This window comes from Mus caroli, chromosome 11, assembly GCF_900094665.2.
Source record: "Mus caroli chromosome 11, CAROLI_EIJ_v1.1, whole genome shotgun sequence".
In the NCBI taxonomy this organism is placed as follows: Eukaryota; Metazoa; Chordata; class Mammalia; order Rodentia; family Muridae; genus Mus; species Mus caroli.
In genome coordinates, this window is record NC_034580.1 from 96,054,234 (window position 1) to 96,062,233 (window position 8,000).

An 8,000-nucleotide genomic window follows, 5' to 3' on the forward strand; every position below is an offset into this window, starting at 1 on the left:
CTTGCCCCTGCTAGAGCCCCACACTTATTCTGGTCACCAATGCCAAAAGAGAAAGGTAAGGAGGCTATGGGCTCTGCTGCCAGATCACCTGGGCACAATCAAGAGTCTGTGCTCCCTGGCTGTGTGACTACTTGCTTTCTCATGCTGTGCCTCTGTCCTCTCCTCAACCAAAAAATAGATAAAATAAAATAAAATAAAATAAAGCCAGTTTGCCCATCCCAAGAAAAGAGGCATGAAAGAGGCTCAAGAAAGACAAGAATGTTTCTTATCACTCAACTACTTAAGTCCCCCAACTCCACTGCCCTCCCTTGGCTCTGGGATGTCAGCTTCTAATAGCTCTCCTTGTCCCTCCTATACCCCTTGACCTTGTTTTAAATTTTTAAATCATTAATTAATTAATTGGTGAGTGAGTGCACATGTTCACGATGAGGGTACACCTGCCACAGCACACAAGTAAAGACAGGAGGTGACTTTACAGAGAAGGTGTTCTTCTCTCACATTCACTCCAGTTCTGAGGATCTGAGGACCCAGGTCTCCAGGTTTGTGTAGTGTCTTTATACCCACTGACCTCTTGAGCTATCCCTGAGATGACCCGTCTAATTATGTCTCTGCTCTGACTGCTCTGTTCTCGTGTGTGTGTGTGTGTGTGTATGTGTATATATGGTATATGTGATATATATGCCACATATATGTGGTATATATGTTATATATGATATGTGTGTGATATATATGTATATGTGTGATGTGTTAAATATGATATATGTTATATATGATATATGTGTGATATATATGATGTATATATGTAATGTGTTAAATATGATATGTTATATGATATATGTAATACATGTCATATAAATGATATATGTATGTGATATGTATGATATATGTGTGTTATGTTATATATGATGTGTTATCGGTGATACATATGATATATATGTGTGTGATATATATTATATATCTTTGATATATGTGATACACACACACACATAATGTTCCCTAAACAACCCTCAAATTCCTGCAGTCCCCTCCCACTGAAATGTCCCTTTATATAAATCTCTATCCTACTCACTATTGGCAAACCTGTGCACCTTCTCTTCCTGAATGCTCCCCTACTGAATTTCCACTTGTCCTTTGTCCAGTTTTGACCTCTTATCCTGCGTCTTAGGGCCTCTACCACCAGTTGCACCACCCCCACTGAAGAAAGGACTCTTTCCCTCACTGTCTTCAACAATGACTCCTCTAAGCCTGTCCCTGTTTATCTTGCACATGCCCCAGGGCCTAGACCCCATGCCTGGTCCAAGTAAGATCACAATAAGAATGAAAGAGAAAGCCATTTCAGACAGATGCTTGGGGCTAGAAGAGAACTGAGGTAGGGAGAAAGGCCACAAGGGTAGAGAAGGGCCTGAAGCGTTGGAGGTGTGGCTGAGGGGTACAAGTCTCTTCCTAGCAAGGGTGTGAAAGAGGGTCTCCGGGTGGTAGGTGTTATAAAGAGTAGTGTGTGGGAGATGCATGGAGACTATGCTCAAGAACAGTGCTGGAGCAGTACAGGACCTACAGCAGTAGAATTACAAGTTGGAGACCAGCCTGGGATACATAGCAAGATCCTGTCAAAACATCAACAAAAATACTAATTGCACAGTAAGAAAAGCATTTCCTTTCTATTTTTTTTCAGTCTCCTGACTCTTAAGGAAAGAAACCTCCATCTCCTTAGCAGCCTCTATAGCTGTCAATCATCCCAACCAGTTCTTAGCAGCCTCCACAACTGTCAGTCATCTCAGCCAGTCCTTAGCAGCCTCCCCACCTGTCAATCATCCTATTCAGTCCTTAGCAACCTCCCCACCTGTCAATCATCCTAGCCAACAAAACTAAGCCCACCTTGGACTCAGATCCTTCAGAAAGAAACATCTATTTAGACATGTCTGTTTCATTGGCTTCTATGAGTGACAACTGATTTTTCCTTTCCTCTTTTTCCTGTAGTAATGTAGGATTCCCTCTACAAATAATGCCTGTTGGGATGAACGGTGAGCTAGTTTACCAAAATGAGTAAGGTAAATATTTAAATAGATGGTGCGGCACATGTTAATTAAAATAGACAATTAAGTAGGTAGAGCTAAATGTTAACAGCATTTCTGCAAGCCTAACACACAGGACACCATCAGTTCAAGGCTCAAGGAGAGTCTGATCACTCTCCTTGCTTCTCAGTGGTTCTAAATCTCCGTCTACATCCCTGCCTGTCTCTACAAGAAACACCCAGGACCTGGTCTCAGTGTGATCCTAGGCCCGGACCCAATCTGATGTCTTTTCTCCCAGCTTTGCCGTGGGCACATTGACATCACCAGTCTGGGTTGGAATGGAAACCCCAAGTCCCAGGGCTTGAGCTAGGTGGAGGATGGGCTAGGCAAAGTTGGATAGGCAGCTTCAGGGAGATGCTGGGACCCTGTTTTTTAATGAGTGCATTCTTTTAGATTTAGTTTGACATGACTTAGCTCAGGGTGGCTTGGCTTAATTTGATTTTGTTTTGTTGTGGGGGTGTAACTCTTGTAGCTGACCTTTAGTTCATGATTCTCCTGCTTCAGACATCAAAGTTCTAGGATTATAGGCATCTGCTTGCTCTTCCTGAAGGTTACACCTATCTGGGCCATCCTCTGCCTGGATCCACAAATCCCTAAGCAAACCTTCCCATCAGAGTTCAAAGCAGGCCTTACCCCTGTGTCTGGATCAGCTCTGCATGTGGCTCCAATTCCACTACCTCTGAGATGGAGTCCTCCCCACTGAGCCTCTGGGACAGTGCAGTGGAAACAACAGTATCTTGCCAATGAGGCAAGCCTGGGCCACCATCTATCTCACACTCCCTATCCTTGTGGCTTTGACCTCAGTTTCCCCATAGAAAGTCCTTGTATGTGGAGTTGCCAGGAACATAAACATCGTGCAAGATGGAGGAGTCCCATTGTGAAAGCCCACCTGTCCATCTGTATGCATCTTCTTCCCTCCCCCTCCTGCCATTACCTATTCGTCCTATTCTCCCTCTTCCCACTGCCTATTCCCCCACCCCATCTACCCTTCTCTCTACCTCTACCTCTACCTTCCATTCCATCGCATCCCTTCTCCTCCTGGTTCTTCTTCCCTTCTCCACATCTGGATCTCCTTCCAACCCAAAGAGGACCCAACCACTCTGGGTACCATGAGCCACATGTGAATTGGAGCTACAGTTTTGTACCATCTTCTTTCTCCCTTCTCCCAGCTCTGTCTGGCATGGGACAGGCAGTGCCGTAGATGAGGAAGCTGACTGTCCTAGATTGAATAAGAGACCTCTTCCTGGCTGAGTGGCGTGGGTCATTCATTTACCCTCTCAGGGTTCCAGGTCTTTCCTCCAAGCCCTACTTCCCACTCCTCCTGGCAATGAATGAGGAATAGTTCTCCTGTAGTTCAGGATACCCTGCCTCAAGTCCCTGTAAAAACAAATCCTGTCTCTATCGTCCGTGGAAATGCTAGCACATCTTGGGATATTATCCTGACTGTGAGTGATACTAAGTATGCTTTTTTCCCCTTACTCTTGGGCCATCTCGGTGACCCAGATTTAACCCTCTTGCTGACTATTAATTCATCCCTTTAGTCAACTGGGCCCCCATGCCAGTCTCCCAAGACCAGTCCCAGCCCTCAGAGCACTGACGGAGCTGAACAGAAGGGATTCAGAGACCATCTATAGGACAGAGAGCATCTATAGGACAAAGCAGACTCTCTCTCAGCAAACATAAAACTCAAAAGTGAAATAAATGCTATTGGGAGCATAGAGTGAAGCCTGTGAGTGGTTGGAGGGATNGGGAACCATCCCTTGAGAGCCACCACACCTGAGTGAGGGATGATCAAGAGTGAGCAAGCAAGAAGAATAGATGACACTCCCCCTGAGAGAGGGACCAGATCCTCTGCATCAGAGAGGGGAATCCTGAGTGAGTTCTACCTCAAGGTGTCAGAGGTAGGGGCCCCTACTAAGTTGTATGAGAACTTAAGAGGAGACAAGGCCAGCCTGGTTCTGACTATAAAAGCCTCCTGCCTGCCTGCATCCCCGCCTGAGCTTTCTGGCCCCACTTTTTCCCACCACTGCATTTTCTTGAGCTCAAGTTGGGCCAGAAAGTGCTGAGTCATCGTGAGGCTGGATGCTGGCTGAAGGAACCCAAACATGACTCATAGGCTCCTCTCCTGGCTCAGGGGCCCACCCCTTCATGAGCCACCTAGCCACCTATGCACATGGGCACTTTGGGTTGGTGCATCTCTGGAGGTGCCTACATGTGTCTTTCAACGGTGACTCTTTCTTGCTGAATAGTCACCTGCCACCACCCCACCTACCCAGATCCCACCAGACCAAGGTGCCCTGAGCCTAAAACCTGAGTCTTCCATCTATTCGAGAAATACTACTTCCTCTCATCCCAGAACCAGCTTCCCCATGGTAACTTTTGAGTGTATCTTTCCCTGAGCATCTACTGTGTTCTACACATTGGACTGAGATTGAGGGTAAAATGTCAGTAAAGCGTCTGCCCTACAAGCATAAGAACCTGAGTTCAGCTCCCATGCAGAAAGCCAGCTTTGGCAGTGCACTTCTATATTCCTACTGTTGGGGAAGCAGAGGCAAGAGGATTCCTGGCCAGTCTAGCCAAATAGGTGAGACTTGAAAGAAGTTTTAAAAGTAAGTGGAGAGCAACTGAAGAAGAAACTCAACCTTGACCTCTGTATCCACATGCAAGTGGGACTTCACACGTGTGCACATACATGTGAACACATGTACCACACATACACACACACACACACACACACACACACCAATGATAAGCAAGCCCTGTCTCCTTGAGCATCTATAGGACAAAGCAGACTCTCTCTCAGCAAACATAAAACTCAAAAGTGAAATAAATGCTATTGGGAGCATAGAGTGAAGCCTGTGAGTGGTTGGAGGGATTGGGAACCATCCCTTGAGAGCCACCACACCTGAGTGAGGGATGATCAAGAGTGAGCAAGCAAGAAGAATAGATGACACTCCCCCTGAGAGAGGGACCAGATATCCTGGTGTAGAAACAGAAAAGTGGTCACCAATCAGATAACCAGCATGGCTGAAGTACAACTTCATGTGAGACTTAGATAAGCTACTGAATAACTGCTGGGCTGAGCCCCAGCACGCCATCATACATTATCCTGAGTCTCGGTGACAGTGGGCATGCTTCTGCCCTTCCTCTTGGTCCATCTGAATGACTTCAGTGTCAAGTATCACGCTTATGACTAGGACATCCTTCTAGTGCACTTACCACCACCACCACCCCTTTACGATCAAGAGCTTGTGTCAAAGTGAATGCTGTTGAGGGCACATAGTCCCTCCCTCAAGGAATGTGAAGGCTGGATGTATCAAGGTTCAAACTCTAAGACTTGGAGCAGAATGTTCTCCCTTAGAAGAGGAGAGCACTGGAGAGATGATCTCCATCCACCTAGAACAGCCCCATTCTGTATTCAGAGTAGGCAGAGAAGGTAGCTCCTCCCAAATTACATTCAAGGGGTGTGAAGCCACAGCCCTCATTTGGCTAGCCCCAAAACTCTGAGAGGCAACCTCTCTTTCTTCCACCAGGCGGTGCTATCGAGTCACTTTTCTGATCTGTTTCAATGGTGGGGGCAGAGCCCAGGTCTTCAGAATAAGCACTGTGAATAAGAGAACTAGTCACTAGTAGAAACCAGTTGTTGACTCTACCTTTCCCGCTGAATGTGGTGGTGAAAATCAGGAGAGGAGGTTGTCCATGCAAGACCCCAGAACTGCTGTGATATCTGCCCTTTGTTTCTCGGGCTGCTGGAATCCAAGCCCACGGCTTAACACCCAACTCTGCACACCCCCCCCCATTCTGAGCTTGCTTACAGCCAAGTGACCTCCAGCAAGTCTACCTTTTCCCTGTATTCTTCCCAACAGCAGTGGCAGCCATCCAAGCAAGGACAGAGGGTGTTCTCCCTCCACACTAATGCTAAGGAACTCATGTGTGCTCAGAATCCTCCAAAGCCGGTTCCCTTGGAAGAGAAACTCAAATGTCCCAGGTAGGGTAATGCTGGGAGATCCACAAGCAATCGGCAGCATTCTGGGCGTCTATTTTCATACTGAGTGTAGCTGCGTTTTGCTCTCAGTCCATCCAGATGACCCCCTCAAGTGTGATCCAGCCCCTATATTCTATGTCACACTTGACAGGAAGCTTATTGCCCTGGTGGGCACTATACACCAAGCTTGATGCTAAGTCCATTGGTTCCATGAGATCATTCAAGGAATCAGCGTTGTACAGCGAAGGTATTACTCCTCCGCCTTAGAAAAGAGGAATGTGCGTTCTCTATCCTGTCCCAGTTCTCCAAGGCTGGTGAAAATGGGAACCCAGGACTGACACACAGGATTCTCAGGTCCAAGGTTTTAGCCTCCACATCCAAATTGTCTTTCTTCATTCGCCCACATTCAACTCTACCTAGCAGTTTCCACCACCCAGCCAAATGAACAAGCTATTGGAACTGAAACAAAGCTACTCAACTCTTTGTTAACCCAGGGGGCAGTGAGCCCTCCCCAGCCCTGGCATCTCTGCCATGCACCCAGATAAATCTCCTCCCCTTCCTACGCCTGAGTCAACCACAAGCCAAAGCAAAAGCCACTCCTCCTCCAAGCAGAGGCTCCTATGCCCTCCTCACTAGTGAGAAACTCACAACAGTCTTCCTGGATCCACCTCCCTAGCTCTGGCTTACATCTATGGCCCACCAGGCTCAGAAGTCAGCCTGGATCTTAAGGTGCAACTTACTCATTAGATTTGTATATCAACCACAAGACACAGGTTACATCATCTTTAGTGTACGCATGAGAAAACTGAGAGCTAAGATCTCCAAGGTCACTAATACAGAGCAGGGCCAAGGTTAGAAATCATTTAGCCTATTCTAGAAGCCTCTAGAATGCCCTTACATTGAATGGTACCCAGCATTGCTAACACAACCTTGCCTTGAGCCTGCATGCTCCAGGGACTATGCTGGACAATGTTCTTACAGACTGTGCATCCAGTCAACATCCAAAAGACCAGGAGAAAGGACCATTATCATCCCCATTTTACAGATATGGAAACTGGGGCTTAGAGGGGGTCATCAATACCCTCTGAATCAGTAGTATGGAAACTGGGGCTTAGAGAGGGTCATCAATACCCTCTGAATCAGTGGTATGGAAACTGGGGCTTAGAGGGGGTCATCAATACCCTCTGAATCAGTGGTTCTCAATGTGGAAGTTGCAACCACTTTGGGGTCCAATAACTCTTTCACAGGGGCCACCTAAGGCCATCAGGAAACAATACAATTCACAGCAGTGTCAAAAGTACAGTTATGAAGTAGCAGTGAAAATATTTTTATGATTGGGGGTCACCACAGCATGAAGGACAGTATTAAAGGGTCCCAGCATTAGGAAGGTTGAAAACCACTGCTCTAAATTGACTAAGTATAGACTAAGCAAGGCTGGAGCGATGGCTCAGTGGTTATGAGCACTGACTGTTCTTCCAGAGGTCCTGAGTTCAATTCCCAGCACCTATATGGTGGCTCACAACCATCTGTAATGAGATCCGATGCCCTCTTCTAGTGTGTCTGAAGAGAGAGAGCAACAGTGTACTCATATACATAAAATAAATAAATAAATCTTTAAAGAATAGACTCAATTCTAGACAGTCCATCTCAGGAAGATATGACACCAACAGAGTATGTGTTAGTACTTGGGGTGCACAGAGTATTAGGGGACTAGTGAACCCCATAACATTGCACACAAAGTTTCCTACTTATCTAGAGATGGGATACATAGAGAAAATGTATACGTTCCAATTCAGAGTCATCTTAAAGGATCACAAAATCGTGAGGAATCCTTAACCTAAGGCCAGTGAGATGGCTCAGCAGGTAGAAGCGCTACTCAGACCTGATAACCTGAATTCAATACCCCAAACCCACAGTGGAAGAAGAGAACCAACTGCAAAGTT